This window comes from Myodes glareolus, chromosome 9, assembly GCF_982192425.1.
Source record: "Myodes glareolus chromosome 9, mMyoGla1.1, whole genome shotgun sequence".
NCBI lineage: Eukaryota > Metazoa > Chordata > Mammalia > Rodentia > Cricetidae > Myodes > Myodes glareolus.
Window position 1 is genome coordinate 20,377,124 of NC_142034.1, and position 18,210 is coordinate 20,395,333.

The 18,210-nt window shown below is 48.6% G+C and overlaps 1 protein-coding gene and 1 non-coding gene across 6 annotated transcripts in view; one reads left to right on the top strand and one right to left on the bottom strand.

The window, feature by feature from the left end:
• Positions 1–11,737: 11,737 nt before the first annotated feature.
• LOC125408105 (small nucleolar RNA SNORA33) lies at positions 11,738–11,869 on the bottom strand. Its single transcript, XR_007234382.1, has one exon. It is a non-coding gene; the product is annotated as a small nucleolar RNA SNORA33 (small nucleolar RNA).
• An 855-nt stretch (positions 11,870–12,724) lies between these two features.
• Positions 12,725–18,210, top strand: part of Hdac5 (histone deacetylase 5) — a 34,995-nt gene continuing 29,509 nt past the window's right edge. For all 5 annotated transcript variants that reach the window (XM_085695843.2, XM_085695844.2, XM_087909936.1 and 2 more), the window contains exon 1: positions 12,725–12,878. The gene's annotated coding sequence lies outside the window, so the exon portion shown is untranslated. The remainder of the gene's footprint in view (positions 12,879–18,210) is intronic.

The window sequence follows — 18,210 nt, forward strand, 5'->3', positions numbered from 1 at the left end:
TGTGTCTGTGTGAAGGTATGGGCACAGGTCTCCTTGGAGGCCGGGGGCAGTGGCTCCCTTGGAGCTGGAGTTACAGGCAGTTGTGAGCCACCGAACAGGAGTGCTGGGAACTGGCAGCCACTGGCTTTCCTTTGAAAGGCTCTGCCACAGATCTGATCATTTTCGTGGCGTCTCTAGAAGACAGACGGCATGTGCTCCACCGTCCAGATACGGAGATGGAGTTCCGAGATAGATGCATAATCAGTGAGTGACTGTTCCAAGAAGAGCCCAGGACCACAGAAAGTCTTCCCCAAGACTGAAGGGGCTCCCCTCAAGAGCCAAGATCACCAAATCTGTTTCTTCCATTCACAAGGACGTGGGACTCCCCAGGCAAAAGTCCTCCATTCAAGGAATCTGGAACATGTTCCTTCACCCTCAGGCAACAGGGCCCTGAACATACACGTGTCCAACCATAGAGAGAAAGAACAACAGATAACCCGCACCATCGTGTTACTCTTTCCAACATCTCTCCAGGGTAGGCATAGCTATTATTATGGTTTTTGTTTTTTGGAGACAGGGTTTCTCTGTGTGGCTCTGGCTGTCCTAGAACTCCTGTAGACCAGGCTGGTCTCGAACTCAGAGACTGTCCCGTCTCTGCCTCCCAGGTGCTGGGATTAAAGGCTTGAGCCAGGCTAGTTTTTATTTTATTTTTGTAATTTAAATCGTTTCTGTGTGTGTGTCTGCTTGTGTCACCGTGCACATGGAGAGGTCAGAGGCCAAACTACAGAGTTAGTTTTCTGCTTTCATCGTGTGGGTCCTGAGGTCATCAGACTCGGTAGGGGTATCTTTACCTAGTAAATCATCTCACTGGAACTGTGTAAAACCGTCCTTTCTTTTTCTTTTTCTTTTCTTTTTGTTTTGGGAGGGGATGGGTTCAAGGCAGGGTTTCTCTGTATAACAGCCCTGGCTATCTTGAAACTTGCTTTGTAGACCAGGCTGCCTCTGCCTCCCAAGCGCTGGGAGTAAAGGCTTTTCTCACCATGTCCAACTACAAAATCTTAAAATTGGGCGTGGTAGTGTGAGCCTGTAGTGCCAGCTATTGGGAAACTGAGGCAAGAAGACCGTAAGGTTTTGTTGGTTTCAGCCTTGGTTTTGTTTTTCTTTTTAAACTTTTATTTTTTGTGTATTTTTTTATTGATTTTTTTATTGAGCTCTACATTTTTCTCTGCTCCCCTCCCTGCCTCTCCCCTCCCCTTCAACCCTCTCCCAAGGTCCCCATGCTCCCAATTTACTCAGGAGATCTTGTCTTTTTCTACTTCCCTGGTTTTTGTTTTAAATAAACTCTTTAAATTATTTTTGTTTTACCTGTATGGGTGCTTTGCCTGCATCTATCTGTGTACCATGTTTGTGCATGGTACCCAGGGAAGTCAGAAGGGGGCATCGAGTCCCCTAGGATTAGAGTCACAGATGCTATAGATGGCATGAGCTGTCAAATGGGTGCTGGGACTCAAACCTGGGTCCCCTGAAGGAGCAGCTGGTGTTCTAACCCATTGGGCAATCTCTCCAGCCTCAAAAGATTGTAATTTAAGGCTAAACTGGGTAGTTTAGCAAGGCCCTGTCTCCAGTAAGAAAATCTGGGGATATGGCTCAGAAGTAAAGCAGCTGACTAGCCTGTAGAAGGCCCCGGATTCAATATCCAGATTGAAAAAAAAAATCTCCACATTTAATCTCAGCATTTGGGAGGCAGAGGCAGGAGGATCTCAGTGAGCTCAAGGCCAGCCTGGTCTACAAAAGGGAGTTCCAGGACAGCCAGGGCTGCACACTGAGAAACCTTGTCTTGAAAAACAAAGAACAAACAAACATCTCAGTAGATATTCATGGAAAGAGGTGCAGAATGAGAGAAAGCTTTGAGCAATGTTTGTTTGCTTGACTATTTCTGAGGTAGCATTTCAAAGAATAACCCAAGCTAGCCTTGATTTTACCATCCTCCTGCCTCAGATCCCCAAGTTCTAAGATTCTATTCATGGACCACCCCATCTGACTTAGAGCCAATTTTTTAAGATTTATTTATTTATTTATTATGTATACAATAATCTGTCTGTGTGTCTGCCTCCAGGCCAGAAGAGGGCATCAGATATCATTTCAGGTGGTTGTGAGCCACCATGTGGTTGCTGGGAATTGAACTCAGGACCTTTGGAAGAGCAGGCAACGCTCTTAACCGCTGAGCCATCTCTCCAGCCCTAGGGCCAATTTTTGTGACTCAGAAGTTCCGATTCTCCATAGAATTGGCATGGTGGGACACACTTTTATCTATCTATCTATCTATCTATCTATCTATCTATCTATCTATCTATCTATTTATTTTTGGTGTTTTGTGACAGAGTTTCTCTGTGTAACAGCTCTAACTGTCCTGGAACTTGCTTTGTAGACCGGGATGACCTCAAACTCACAGAGATTTGCCTGCCTCTGCCTCCCGAGTGCTGGGATTACAGGCGTGCACCACCACCTTGTTCAGGACACACTTTAATCCCAGAATTTGGGAGGCAGAGACAGGAGGATCTCTGTGAGTTTGAGACCAGCCTGGTCTATGTATCAAGGTCTAGGACAGCCAGGATTACACCTAGAGACCATGCTCCCCCCTCCCCACATACACACACAAAATAGTCCATACATCTCCATGTAGGATGTTCAGTCTATTGGGTCTAATTCTCCATTGTTTTATGACATCAAGATTACAAAATCATTGAGAAAAATCTAATCATTGGTGGAAAACTGAGGGAAAAGGGAGAGGAAAAGCAATTTGTTTCCATAGGATGGCAAGCTGCTCAAGAAAAGATGCCTTTACACCCTCTGCCCTCTCCCAGTGTCCTTGGGGTATACTCTGCACAGAGAAGATACTCCGTAAGAAACTACAGACGACGTGAGGGACACATCTGACAATAGCTCATACTTGCAATGTCTCATTCATGTGGCTTGGACTCCTATGCAGTTGCGGGGGAGGACCCTGAACACTCCAGGAACTTCCTAGTCCCAGCTCCAGGCACCAGCAGGGGGGTGTAGGAAAGCAGACTTTCTACCTAGCCAGCAGGACTTCTGCTCTTCTTGCTGCTGGAGGCATAAGCAGGCTCCCTGTAGTTCCCTCCAGGTCCCTCCCAGAGCGCTGGATGCTGAAGCCTCATCCCAGGGTCCAGCCCTCCCAGGGTCCAGCCCGTGCTACAGACTTACAATCACCTGCTCTTCTTTTAGCCCTTCTCCAGTGGCGGGCAGCTGAGAAAGGGTCTCCATCAACGTGCGCCTGCAGATTTTGTCAGACGTTCTTTACCCTGTTTCCAGACATACATTCAAAATTGTTACGTTTTTGAGATGCTATGACCGATGGGTGGCAGCTGTGTCTGGAGTAATCTTTATTTTTAAACAATACTTGTAGGACTCGTGGCGCTGACTTTCCCTAGGCGGTGTCATTATCAAGTGTAGCAACAGTGACCTGCCCCCAGACTGCCTGGGGAGGTACACAGGTGTCAAAGGCTAGGTAACACTGTCAGCAAGGAGTGACCCAGGGCCCACACCACCAGTTGTTCTTCCTGTTTTGTTGTTGTTGTCTGATTGATTTCAATCACAACTCCAGAGTAGAGCTAGCTGGAAGGGACATCCTCAGATACCAGTGTCATCTATCCAACCATCACATCCCTCCTCCCTGCCTTATGTCTGAGGATGTCCCTGAGTCACTCCTTGCTGACAGCATTACCTAGCTGTTACCTAGGACTGTTAACCTAGTCCAGGCTGGCCTCAAACTCACGATCCTCCTGCCTCAGCTGAGACTGTACCACCCTCATCCCCCTCCCTTTAAAGATTTATTTATTTAGCTGGGTGGTGGTGGCCTTTAATCCCAGCAATTGGGAGGCAGAGGCAGGCAGATCTCTGTGAGTTCAAAGTCAGTCTAGTCTACAGAGCTAGTTCCAGGACAGTCAGTGCTACATAGAGAAACTCTGTCTCGAAAAACAATGAAAAAAAAAAAAAGCCAGGTGATGGTGGTGCAGGCCTTTAATCCCAGCACTCAGGAGGCAGAGGCAGGCAGATCTTTGTGAGTTTGAGGCCAGCATGGTTTACAAGAGCTAGCTCCAGTTCCAGGACAGGCTCCAAAGCTACAGAGAAACCCTGTCTCAAAAAGCAAAAAACAAAAAAAACCCAAACCAAACCAAACAAAACCAAACAAAACCCCCCAAAAAAGAAAAGAAAAGAAAAAAGGAAATCAGGACCGCGAGGGGTGCGATCACCCACTGATACAAGGGGACTGATCTAATGAGAGTTCACCAAGGCCAGTTGACTGGGACTGAGCGAGCACGTGATCCAGCCAGATTCTCTGAATGAGGCCGGATTCTCTGAATGTGGCTGGCCCAGAGTCTTTCTGAAAAGCCATTGACAATGACACTGGGACTTGTTTCCTCTGCATATACTGGATTTCTGGGATCCAGTCTGTTTGGATGCTCACCTTCCTGGACCTGGAGGGAGGGGGGAGGAGCTTGAACTACCTACTGACTGCTCTTGGGGATGGAGAGGGAGGAGGGAAGGGAGTGGGAGGAGTGAGAGGGGGTTGGGAGGAGGGGCGGAAATGGAGACTTTTGTATTTTAATAAACTTTGAAAAAAATAATAATATTTATTTATTTATTATGTATACAATATTTTATCTGTGCGTATGCCTGCAGGCCAGAAGAGGGCACCAGACCCTATTATAGATGGTTGTGAGCCACCATGTGGTTGCTGGGAATTGAACTCAGGACCTTTGGAAGAGCAGGCAATGCTCTTAACCTCTGAGTCATCTCTCCAGCCCCCCAAAAGGGAAATTATTATATATACAGTGTATGTCTACTCATCAGAATAGTGTATCAGATCTCATTATAGATGGTTGTGAGCCACCATGTGGTTGCTGGGGATTGCACTAAGGACAGCAGCCAGTGCTCTTAACCTCTGAGTCATCTCTCTAGCCCCAGGAATTATGCCCTTTTATAGGCAAACGGACTGAGGCCCAGCAAGGTAGGAATTTACCTAAGGCTCTGGTCTGTTACCATTCTTCAAACATTGTAAGGTCAAGTGTGACTGTGTGTTAGGTGCTGTGCTTCATTCTGTGGTGAAGGCCCTAGGGATGAGGAGGAAAGGGAAAGACCTTCGGTTCCATTTTAGTACCATATAAACTGGACATAGTGAAGAGTGATGCATTTCTGTAATCCCAGCACTCATCGAGTGGAGGTCAGAGGATCAGAAGTTCAAGGTCACCCTAGAATATATGAGCTATATCTCTAGCAACTGGAACAGTCAGGGAAGTCATCGGGAAGCTCATGGCTAACTAGCCTGGAATACGGGGCAAAGTGTCAGAAACGAGAGAGATCCTGCTGCAAAAACAGGATGAAAAGCAAAACCCAGTTCCCAGAAATTGTTTCTGATCACCAAACACACACTGTGGCGAACACATAACCCGCACTTACGTGTACGCCATAGGCATCCCCCTCAACCACACATACTCTAGTCTAACATTTTCATCAAATGGATGGATGGATAGATAGGCAAACAGATGGTCCCATTCATACCCCATTGGTGGTGCACATCTTTAATCCCAGCACTACGGAAGCAGAGACATGCAAATCTCTGTAAATTCAAGGCCAGCTTGGTCTACAGGTCTACAGAATGAGTTCTAAGACAGAAAGACTATACAAAGAGACACTATCTCTGGGAGGCAGAGGCAGGCGGATCTCTGTGAGTTTGAGGCCAGCCTGGTCTACAAGAGCTAGTTCCAGGACAGGCTCGAAAGCTACAGAGAAACCCTGTCTTGGAAAAAAACAAAACAAAACGAAAAAACAAAAAAACATTGAGACCCTAATACCCTATCTCAAGAAACAAAAACAAAACAAACAAACAAGAAAAAAACAAAAAAAGAAAGAAAAAAAGAAAAGAAAAAGAAAAGTGAGAGAAAGAAAGAAATAAGGGAGAAAGAAACTCCCTCCTCACTCTTGTGTGACAGAACCGGAATTTTTCCTGGGGAGATCAACACACTGATCTGTTCATCCCAGACAGGGAACAGATTAAAGTACGGATACCACCCAACTCCAACTTGGCGAACCAACGAGCTTTATTGGGGTTACTCACAGGAATATGGGTGAGGGGCAGAAATGGCTCAAAGAAGGCTGCATCACCAAAGCCCACCCCAGCATGAGTGACAGCTCCCAAAGCTGGGAAAGGCGGAGCTCACAGCATGGTTTGTAGGCCGTTTAACAAGTTGGCAAATGTTCTTCCCAGGTGCCTCAGTTGCTCTAAACCTCCTTCAGGCAGCTCCTCTCCTTTGAGAGTCTTCTTTGCAGCTGGGCTCTGCTTACTCTGGCAGGGAGGGGCCTACTGAATCTGGTCAGTTTCAGAGATTTCTCTAAGCTCCCGTGCAGCATAGAATGTTTTGATCTCGGAGGAAACTGTTACACAACACTCAGGTCCCCAAGAAAGAAACCAAGAGGGAGGGAGAGATCACTCAGAGATCTTAAAGGACTTGTGTAAGGTCACACAGTGAGACCTATGCCAAACCTAGGCTTCTTAGGGACGATTTTAGTGTACCCTGCAGCTGTTAGTCACGAATAATACCACATCTCTCCTTTCCTTTTGAAGTAGGGTCTCATAGAGCCCAGGCTCCCAAACTCAATAGTAGCCAAGCGAACGACCTTGAATTTCTGCCGCTCTGGCTTCCACCTCCGGAGCTGAGGACCAGACCCAGGACTCTGTGCACGTTAGGCAAGCACGTCACTAACTGAGCCACATCCTGGCCCCTGACATAAACTTTCTCCCAGCTCCAGAGCTTATTGTAAATAGTCCTGAGGCCAGGCCGGCCTTAAGCAACCTGAGATGAAGGTATGCCATAAATTTCAAAGCTTATAACTGTGCTGGACATTGTCGTATCTGCCAATGTATCTAATTTTGTACTTACTGAGTGTCAGGACTGAAAGAAATCTCAGAGAACAGAAGTCATAAGGAGACCAAGACCCTGAGGGGAAGTTACGTCTACCGTTTTATCTCACTGTGATTCAAAGGCTCTAGGCTCCTTTCCCTCCGGACCTGTCAAGTCTTCTGGACTTCTCTATAGTCCCCCATGGTGTTTAGCATCACATTGGCTTTGGGACTTTCAATATTCTCAATGAAGTCTTGCATAATGGAATATGGACAAGATGCTTTTGTGTGCAAGATGCTTTTGGCAGTTGATGAAAGCTCTGGATTGTCTTTGATAATATCTTACAAGTGACCATTGCTTGGGTTAACCAGCTCGGTCCTTCCTCATTCTATATTAGTTTCTGCCTGCGACCGTATTGAGCAGAACCATACTGTTTCCACTGCAGTCACTCAGAATACAGCTATTCTTTGGAGGCACCGGGGATCACTCAAATATGGTCCCAGCAGGGACCAGAACCATGGGCTAGAACTCTCTGCCCTCTGGAATCCTGAGTGTGGATCTAAAAATTTTTTTTAACCCAAGAAAAATTTTAGGTGATAGTTTAAAGATGAAGGCACATCAAATCTGGGTACCCTGTTTGTTTCCAGGTAATACCAACCCTACAGGACATAGACCCAGGGCATCTGAGGGGTACCGAGAATGTGGGTGCTGCTAGCCTTCAATCATGGAGAAAGATAGCTTTACCTCCTGCCCCAAGACATGGCCAGAACATTTTCTTGATTTCAAATAGGAGAGGAGCAACTGGTGAGCCCCTAGCAGCGACACTGAGCTGCTCCCCATCCCTCTCCCAGCCCCTGTCCAAAGTCCAGACGTGCCACCACCTGTCGGGCTCTACATTACGTGTGTGGCTCTCCACTGAGACATATTTTCTTCTACCAAGAAGCCAAATTCACCATTGGTTCCCACAGTCGGAGGTTCCCCAGTCAGCTGCTGGGTTCCCTTTGCAGGCTCACTCTACCTGGGGAAACTGAAGGAGTGGCTAAAGAGAAGTTCTCGCAATAACAGTTTCCATGGTGAATGGGCCGGGCAAGAGTTCCTGCCTACCCTAGGGGACTTATCACAGCAGACAGATCTGTTTTCTGTAAGAACCAGAAAAGAAGCATTTCTGTCTTTCCAGAAAGGAGCACGCATAGAACGGATGAGCATTGACTCACTTGAGAACGGGAGAGCTGAAGACTTGTCTTCAGTATGGCAAATTCTTTAAAAAAAAAAAAAAAAAGAACCTTATTTATTATTATTATTTATTTTAGATGAGTTCTCACTATACAGATCAGGCTGGCCTCTAACTCATAAAGCTCCACATGCCTCTGCCTCCAAAGTGCTGGGATTGAAGGTGTGTGGTGTGTGCAGCCAAACCCATCTTGAATTCTTCTAAGACAGTTTCCTCTAGCGCAGGCAGCCTTGAGCCTGCTGTGGGAGAGGCTGACTTTGAACTTCTGCTCCTCCTGTCATCACCTCTCAAGTGTTAGGATGACAGGCACACATCATGCTTGCTATACTTTTTTTTTTTTTTTTTTTTTTTTTTGAGCCGGGGCCTTGAAGATTGAACCCAGGGCCTTGTATAAAATAAACACGTTCTGCCACTGAGCTTACTCCTCAACCTCCCATATGGCAAATTTTCGTGACTTCTGGGGCATTTGGCTGCTGGGAGCCAGAAGCGATGATCTCAGAGCGCTTCAAAGGAGAGGCCTGGAGTTTTGAGCTTGAGAGCCCTGCTTTTCGCCAGTCCTGGCTCCCTGTGTGTGGAGAATAGAGATCTGGGTTTGAATCCCAGCATCGCTTCTCTGAACTTTTTGGCAGCTATTTAAGTTCTTTTCGTTATGGTTCTTTCATGTATAGAATGAGATGTGACTGGCTAAGCTGTTCCTTGAGATAGGTATTGGCCATCTTCTGTCCTATGAGGTCCTCAGCCTGTACTTGGTACCCAGGATCGTGTGAGGTGACAGCCTAGATGCTTAGTAAGGCAAAAAGGATGTAGGGTCTTGTCATCTCCTTTTCTCCAAACAGCCCAAAAACAACGCAAGACATAAGCAACTGAGAATCCCAACCCACTGCCATGAATGCCATGAAACAACTTCTTCTTCTTCTTCCTCTTCTTCTTCTTCTCCTTCTTCTTCCTCTCCTTCCCCTTCTCCTTCTCCTTCTCCTTCTCCTTCTCCTTCTCCTTCTCCTTCTCCTTCTTCTTCTTCTTTGTGGTTTTTTGAGACAGGGTTTCTCTGTAGCTTTGGAGCCTGTCCTGGAATTAGCTCTTGTAGACCAGGCTGGCCTTGAACTCACAGAGATCCGCCTACCTCTGCCTCCCAAGTGCTGGGATCAAAGCCACTGTGGTTGTGGATCACTATTGTTATGATGAAGCAACTTGAGGAACAAAGGGCTTTTTATTTGATTTATGCTTCCACATCATCGTTCCTCCACTGAAGGAAGTCAGGAGGAACTCAAACAGGGCAGGAACCTGAAGGCAGGAGCTGATGATCCAAAGAGGCCTTGGGAGAAGTGCTGGCTTGCTCTTCACGACTTAGTCAGTGTTCTTATAGTAAACAAGACGACCAGGCCTGAAGTGGCACCATCTACAAGGGTCTGGGCCTTCCGCCTGGATCACTGATTAAGAAAATGTGTTACAGGCTTGCCTGCAGCTGATCTTATGGTAGCATATTCTTCCTTTCCAATGACTCTAGCTTGTGGTCAAGTTGATATAATATTAGCAGCACAATGGGTTTGGTTTACAGGAAGAAGACTGGAGGACCCCTGACTCAAAGCCACGTGGGATGTCTACACTGGAGTGGCTTTTCTGCTCAGAGTCCATGGTCCAGTCTGAGGACTCTACCTTGTTTACTCTTTTTAACACTCATCCATATCAGTCAACAGAGTTCATCAAGTCTCTCTACACCGTTGCAGATGTGCAGACTCTGTGTTCAAGACCCTTGTTTCCTTAGTGCTTGGAGGCGGGAGCTCAGAGGCAGGACTTGTACTTAGTATGTGTAGGGCCCTGGTTTCAGACTTAGCACCCGCCCCACAAAGAACTTATATTAGAGAAGAAGGCAGACACTGAACCAATAACGCTAAAAATAATGTTACATGGTTATAAATTATCATCGAGTCAGTGAAATCATATATAACGAGGGGATCTGGTTTAATTAAAAGACAGTAAATGGCCTCTTTCGGGAAGTAATATTTAATTAAATTCAGGCAGATGCATTGGAGGCAAAGAGAAGGGAGGAGGGGCATTCCAGAAATCAAAAATGGAAGAAAAAAGTTTGTGTAAAGGCCGGGAAGAGCAAGGGGCACATTCTTCAAGAACTGGAGAGAACGCTGCAGAGCCAGACTAGGGAAAGTTAAGCTTAGACGGGAGGCTGGGTAGGCAGGGCTCATGTCCTGCTCAAGCTTTGGGCTGGTATTTTTCCAAGATCCAGGAGAGGACCAGCTGCAGCAAAATCTCCTGGGTTTGTATTAAAAATGAAGATTTCTGGGCCTCTTTCCCACTCTGAACAACAAGCTCTGAGGATGGGGGTGCCCAAGAATGAACATCTCTGAACAAGTTTCTCTGGCGAGTTGTTGTACACATTCCTGGACTGGTGACAAGTCTAAGTGACAAAATCAGAATTGTTTTCAAAACTGCTCTTCAGTAGATTTGCATTCTAAATTGTCACTTTGGAGGAGGCGAGAGGGATGCAGGGAGGGTAGTAGCTGCCAGGAGGCAGCTACAGCATTTCAGGTAAGGTGCCCTTTCGCTAAGAACAAAGTGTGGGGATGGAGATATATGGGTGTGGGACATTCATGACGTACTTTATAGGAAACCCCTCTACCAGTTATTACAGGGTTTTCTGTTTTTCAAAACAGGGTTTCTCTGTGTATCCCTGGCTATCCTGGAATTCTCTTTATTAGACCAGGCTGGTTTTGAACTCACAGAGATCCACCTGCCTCTACTTCCCGAGTGCTGGGATTAAAAGCATGTGCCACCACCACCCAGCTATTAGTTTGTTTGTTTTTTTAAATGCATGTCTTTTACTTTAACACATGGTGGTTTCAGATTTCAAGGGTACAGAAAAAGACCACAAAGAAAGTAAATGTTTGGTTGATATTTCCTAGGGCTTTATATGCATATTGACTCAGATCCATGAATTTAGTTTGCTTTTGCATATACTACTGGTACTATTGGAACAAATCAATATTCTTGTGGGGTCTTGCTTTGATTCCTCCCCCATACACCTTTTTATTTTTGAAATAGGATCTCATGAAGCTCAGACTGGCACTGAATTCAAATTCACTATAGTGGAGAATGGTCTTGGTATCTTGATCTCTCTCTCATTTGGCTTTTTTGAGATAAGTTCTCTCTAGGAAGCTGTTTGGCCTTGAACTTGCAGAGATCCTCTTGCCTCTGTCTTGCAAGTGCAGAGACTACAGGCATTCACCCACACCCTCTGCTTTAGAGTGTGTGTGAGTGTGTGTGTGTGTGTAAGCCAGGCAGTAATGGCACACATTTTTAATACTAGCACTCAGGAGGTAGTGTCCGGTGGATCTTTGCGACTTTGAGGTCAGCCTGGTCTCCAGAGAGAATTCCAGGATGGCCAGGACTTTTACACAGAGAAACCCTGTCTGGAAAGGCAAAATAAAATAAAATAAAAGTGTGTATGTGTGTAAAATGAGCATGTCAGTGTAACCATGTTGTCTTGTTTTTGGAGCTGTGTATTGAACACAGGCCTCATATGCTAACCACATGTTCTACTTCTAAGCTATGGTCCAGACTGTAGATCTATATAATATTTTTTTTTTTGCAATATCATGGCTGTTTTTTAGGGATCTTAAGGACAGTCACTTGTCCTTAAGGCTCATTACTTGACAACACAATGGCCAGCTCTTTCTAAGTTTTTGCAGAAACATGTTCAGATAAGTAGATTAATTGCTGGCTTTACATATAATTTTTAGCATCTGGATGATAGCTCACTGAATGGATGTCTCTTAGCTTATTTGCAGATACCTAACTGATATTTAGGTTGTTTCTAACAGTTCACATTATTATAAACAACCTCTTTCTATGCAATATTTCCTGAGAATACATTTTTGCTAGGGGAATTGCTAGGTCATTGAAAATACTATGTAGGTTTAATAACACTGTCATGTTGTATCCTATTGACATGTAGTGAGGATGGCACCAAAGTTGGAGGCCAGCAGTCTTTTAGGTTCTTGGTTTGCTCCTTTGAAGGCCAGGGACAGTTTACAACCAACGCTGGCTTTCTCCAAGGGGTTTCTTCATCAAGATGCGGCGTTTCTGCGGTTTAGGCACGGTGGGCTAGAGGCCTGTTCAAGCTAAGCTTCCAGCCTCGCTGCCCCTGCAGGGTCTTCCACTTCCCTGGCAGCCCCTAGGATTCCACCCCCCACACACTACATACCCTCCCCCTAGCAGGGGAAGGGCGTGTTAGGGAACAGCTCAGGCGAGCAAAGATTGCACCATCCACTGTTTGTAAAGGAAGTCGACAAAGCGCAGAGAACAAAATCATAGATCCACACATCCAAGTCCCGCAGCAGCCGGGATCCGGGTTACACTCATTTCATTACTTGGCTCAGAGGTCGGGTCCGTTCTCGGCCACCTCCGTCCCAGCCTAACCTTGGGTTGAGTACCGGCCCTTTAAGGAGCTGTCACGGTGGCGCTATTGGCCCCGCCCATCTGGGGGGAGGGCCAGCTGGAAGGGGAGGGGTTCGTGGTTGAAACCCGAAGAGGGGGGGTCTAGGTCTATTTTTAGCTCGGGGTCGGATCACGTGACGGGAGTGACGTCTCTGAATGTTGTTGTTGGTGGCGGCGGCGAGCAGAGCCGGAGGAGCCGCCGCAAAGATGGAGGAGCCGTCGAGGAGGCGCTGCCGCTGCTGCTGCCGCCGCTGCTGCCGCCGCCGCCCGCGAAGCCGGAGCTCGAGCCGCAGCGGGTGAGCGCGCCGCATCCGCCTGGACCTTACCTCTCGTGGCCCCGGGACGCCCAGCCGCGTTCGGTCCTCCCGCCGTCGCTGCCCGCGGGCTCCCTGCGCCCCTGTCCTTCCTCCGGGCGCGCGCGCCGAGCCAGCCCGCACCCCTTGGGGGTGTCGCGGGACCGGGGAGCATCGCCTCTGACTCGCCGCGCGCGCCCCTCCCCACCCCTCCCTTGCAGGGCTCCTTCTCTGCAGGTAAGGGAGGGGCCGATCTTCCCGCACCCCGCGCCCCCAAATGGCCCGCAGACCAGCCGGGGCTGTCTGATTTGTCTCCTCCCTGGCAGTTCATAATCCGTTGCAACAGCGATTTGAGCTTTGCACCTGGATTCTGGGCAGACCCTCTTTTCACTGGACACCCCTTTCTTGTTACTTTGCGGTGAGGGGCGCAGCCCACCCACTGTGCTTCTCCAAGTGGCTAAGAATATACGCTTGATTTTATGTCCTTGACGTCCATGCAGGTGAAAGGGGACTGCGGGGCCCACCTTACTTCTCTGTGCCATTATTCTCACCCCCTCGCCTGTGAGGCGTTACTGCGTTTATTACCACCCTCTTCTGTCTGACACCCTTGAGCTCAGGAAAAGACTGGAAGATGAATTGGTGATCTTCCTTGGCTAGGGTAGATTTCTCCTCCTTCCCCCCCCCCCGCCCAGTTTTCATCTTGGGTTTGTTTCTCATGGGGCAGGGGTTCTAATAGTGCCTTGTTAACTTGGGGGAGTCGGCTTCCCCACCCCACCCATCCCTGAGGCCCTTAGGAAGATGAGAACTGGCTGGGTGATAAGTAATTAATCTAGGAGCTGGGGGCGGGAGTAGGGTGTGCTTCATTTCGGGGAGAAGGTGACCACTTGATGTCCCTGCGTTTGGCCCTTCTAAGATGCGCTTTGTTCCTGAAGAGGAAGGGTAGAGGCTGCAGTTGCTTTTGGGGTGTACGGAAGGGACTCAGCGTTCTGACAGTGACCACTATGCTTCTGGGACCTGGAATTAGCTTTGGATCTTGGGGATAGGAATGAAGAGAGGGGTTTAGGGTTCAATGGGAGGGAATGATAGAGCCAGATCCAAGGAACAAAAGGAGGCAGGGGGTGGGAGATTGAGGACTTTGGGTCCTGTTGGCTCTCCACTTTGGTGCTAAGGCTATAGGCAGGGAGGCACCTCAGTTTCTGAAGCCCCATACACTGGGAGCCAGGAGCCCATGCAGGGTGTTGAGATGGGTCCATGGAGCCATGTTGGGGGCTGCCTGCTTTTTCCTTCCAATCTTCCCTTTTCTTTCCCTTGAACAACAAAGCTTGGGGAGAACTTGGTTTGCTTCCTCCTTCTTTCTTAAACCTTCTCTCTCTCGTTCCACTTAGACTTGGATCTGGACTAGGTCTTGTCAAAGATGAAACTAGCTGAATTAAAGGAGTAGGCTCCTAGCATCTCTTGACACACTGGGGGCCAGAGAGGTCCCAGATGCACGTTTTGGGGGGGGCGGCAGGCATGTAGAAAATGACTGGCCTGGGCCAGTCCCTCCTCATCCTCACTGTGTCCTCCAAGGAACATGTAATCTGGAGTGGGGGTAACGGTGTCACATGCACCTCCCACCCCAAGTCGCTGCAGAGATAAGAGCTTTGCTTTCCGTTTCTTAGGGGTGATATCTTAGCGGTGTGCTTAGATATGGGGGCTTGGGGATGGGGGGGCATTGTTGTTTCCTTAAGGCAGAGGAGGGGGCTCCTAGGAGCTGGGGGTAATGCAGTTGGTGCTGAAGTACCAGCTGCTCTTTAATAATGAATTCTTCCTACTCACATCCCTTTGAGGAGGGATGTCTGGAACACAGCATCAGGCTCAGCCAGCCTGCTAGAGGACTCACTCCTGTTGGGGGGTGGTGTGAGAAAGAGACAGTGGGGGGGGGCGGCAGTTCTTGGCACTTTGGAGCATGTTGCTTGCTCATGAATGAAAACCTGATGCAGCCCGTGAGGGGCCTATTGTAGCTGACTTTGGCTAATTAAACTTTCTCTCCCTTTCTTCTCCCCCTGCCCACCTCACCCCAGCCCCAGCCTCAGCCCTTTCTTGAATGGGAACCCTGTCTGGTAGTGCTGGGGGGGGGTATCATCATTCTGTCTGAGGTTTTAGGGCAAACAGACCCTGTCTAATGCCCTCTGTCTCCACCTCCTCCCTTCCCCCCTCTTTTTTTTTTTTTTTTTCTAGAAATAGCAACCTCCTCCATCTGGCTTGTGCAGATGCCTGGAGCTGCGTCTGAGCAGACAAACAGAAATGGGCCTATTGCAAAAATGAATTTGTCAGCCTGGTGCCTTTTTTCCCTCCCTTGTTGCCTTCCTTCTTTCCCTAGTTTGGGGCCTGCATGGCTTCCATCCTCCTGGACTTCTGTTGGCTCAGCTTGGGGGGTGGGAGGCCCAAGGCAGTGGAAGCTCCGGAGGAGGCTGGGAGTAGTTGTCTACCGTGACTGTAGCTGGAGGAGCTGAGATGAGAAACTGCTGGTGCCTTTGGGTGGGATACGTCTGGGCTTTGAGCTTTGCCAGGCAGTGAGGGGTTGGGATAAGTGAAGCCTGTCTCGGATGCAGAGGCCGTGTTTCAAACTGCTGGGCCCTGTTCTCTGTGACGTAGGGTGTGGCCCCTGACCTGAGAGTGGCCCTGGGCTGGGAGCTCAAGCCTTTCTCAGGCTCAGAGTTGGCGGGTCGGGAGTGGGAGGCCTCATGATTGTGGAGGGGAATTTGGAAGGAGCGGTCTGAGGGACAGGATCTCTGTAGGAAGGTGTAGTGAACTTGTGACCCTCGGGACACTGTACGGCTCTGGTCACCTTTTCCTTTGTGCTCGACCTCCCACCTTCTGCTGGAGTTTTTATTGCTAGACACTGAAGCAGGGTTGCCTCCCTAGGGTTTCTGCCTTCTTCACCTCAGCAGAGCTTGTAGGTGGGGGTTCTGCCCTCCCCTACACTCTTCCTTGCCCCAGTACCCTGGATGGAGTAGAAGGTAGGTTCAGACCCTGGACTAGTCAGGAAAAAGGACAGAGTTGAGAGGGGAGCAAGACCTTGGGGGTGCTGGAGGTATACATTGGGTTGTTGTCCCTGTGGTGGGTAGTTCATCAGGTACAGAGCTCGTGGCCCCCAGCTACCTACAGAGACCTTCATGTGACAGTAGTGGGGCCACATCTCTGCTGAAGAGGTGCGAAGAGCTCAGGCTGTCCGCTCTTCCCTCGCCCCGTCCTAGACAAGAAGCTAGACCTGTCCTGATGGGGCTGTGAAGGCTTCTTTGTTTCCCAGGAAGTCATGCTGGTGGTTCTTGTTCACTTGGAAGACCTGTGAACGGGGGAGATGCCCTTTGCAGGTGGATAGGGCCCCTGGGTCCCACGCCGTGAGGAGGGTAGAGTATGAGTCCATCCTGAGCCCACTTGTGTGAGTCCAAGGGGCTGTTTCCTTCCTCAGTGCTGCTAGGTGAGGATAAGGGGGCTGAGGGCTGAGCGTCACCAGTTATGGGCCCCTTGGGAGCTATTCCTCTCCAGTGTCCTGCCTTGGAGGTTTCTCTCACTAAATAGATGGGCTGTGCTACTTAGGCTGCTGCCAGCCGTGGGAATTTCTGAACCTGTGCTCCTCAACCCACGGGAAAGGGTGTGAGCGGGACTGGGCGCCAGTCTTGGTGTGGGCTCCGGCTGAGCTGGCCTGCCCACGCGAGCCCTGCCAGGACACCAGCAGCCCCACCTGCTGCATTCCTGAACTTGGTCCCAGACCTGTGCAGGTTCTTCTGTCTTCAGCCTCCATCTTTCAGTCCTGAATCCCGATCTGAATATACCTTTCTGTAGCCACAGAGTCCCAAGCAGCGGGGAGCAGCGGGCCCAGGAACCCTGCATCTTTGCCTGCCTTCTTGTGGCCCTGCCAAGGAAGGTTGGGGGCTTCTAGGCTCCAGCTGGACCTCACCCTTGGGAATCTTTGATGAGGATGGGGGGGTTTATAGAGATTTAATACTGGCAGGAGGGGCGGCTGTCTGGGAGATAGAGCTGATTGCCTGCTTGGGGTTAAGGAGCAGAGTTAGGGCTTTAAGGTTGGTAGCTCTGGTCGCTTCCTGACACTTGCTCTCATAGGACATTGGAGAGCCTGACTTCTTTTGGAAGCAAATGAATGAGATCATGTCTGGGTGAATCGAGGGCTGTTTAGGGATTGGTCCAGGTGGGTGCTGCCTAGTGTCTAAGGCTTGGAGATTAACTATGGGGCTAGGGTGTGGACTCTGGCGTGACCCATGGTCCTTTACTACATTCTCCATTACTCCATTGACATTGGTTACCACTGGACCTTTTGGTGCCTTTGTCTAAACTAGGAAAAGGTGTCCCTTGTTCTGGGAGATTCAGTACATGTCGGGTCATTGCTTGACAGGCAGTACACAGGCTGGATTTCATAGTTACTTCCACAACCTAAGCAGCACACAAAGCTCTGGGTTGGGGCCCAGAAACTTCAGCACATCTACAGCGAGTGCTGAACCTGTTTGACTTTCCTAGTTCATGAAACACACTCTTGTGCCCTGACTCCTCGTGGTGTTGGGAAGACAAGAACGTATGTTTCGTTTCCAGAGATGGGTGGCAAAGGCTTCGAACACATGGAGAGGATGCCTGGCCTGAGAGTCCCAGAACTGCTGGGCTGGGTGTCAGTTCCTTCCTGAACTTAAAAAAAAAAATTGTTTGTTTGTTTGTTTTTGTTTTTGAAGGCAGGGTTTCTTTGTGTAGCCTTGGCTGTCTTAGAACTAGTTCTGTAGACCAGACTGGCCTCGAACTCACAGAGATCTGCCTGCCTCTCCTTCCCGAGTGCTGGGATTAAAAGCGTGCATCACTATCACCCACCTGAATTTTAAACATTTTATTATTATTATTACTATTATTATTATGGTTGTTGTTTTTGTTTTGAGACAGGGTTTCTTTGTGAACTAGCTCTGTAGACCAGGCTGGCATCAAACTCAGAGATCCACCTGCCTCTACTGGGATTAAAGGTGTGCACCATTACCACCCAGCTTATTAATATTTTTTAATTACATTTATTTATATGTGTAGATGTATATGTGTGGGTGCATAGATGACACAATGAATACATGGAGGTCAGAGGACAACTTTTATGAGTTGATTCTTTCTTTCTACCGTGTGGGTAGGATTGAACTCTGATCATCAGGCTTGGTAACAAGCACCTATACCTGCTGAGCCTGCTCACTGGCCCTGGTGTTTTTTGGAGGCAGGATCTCCAGTAGCCCTGGCTAGCATTAAGCTTACATAGTCAAGTTTGACCTTGAACTTCTGATCCTCTCAAGTTCTAGAACTAAAGGCATAT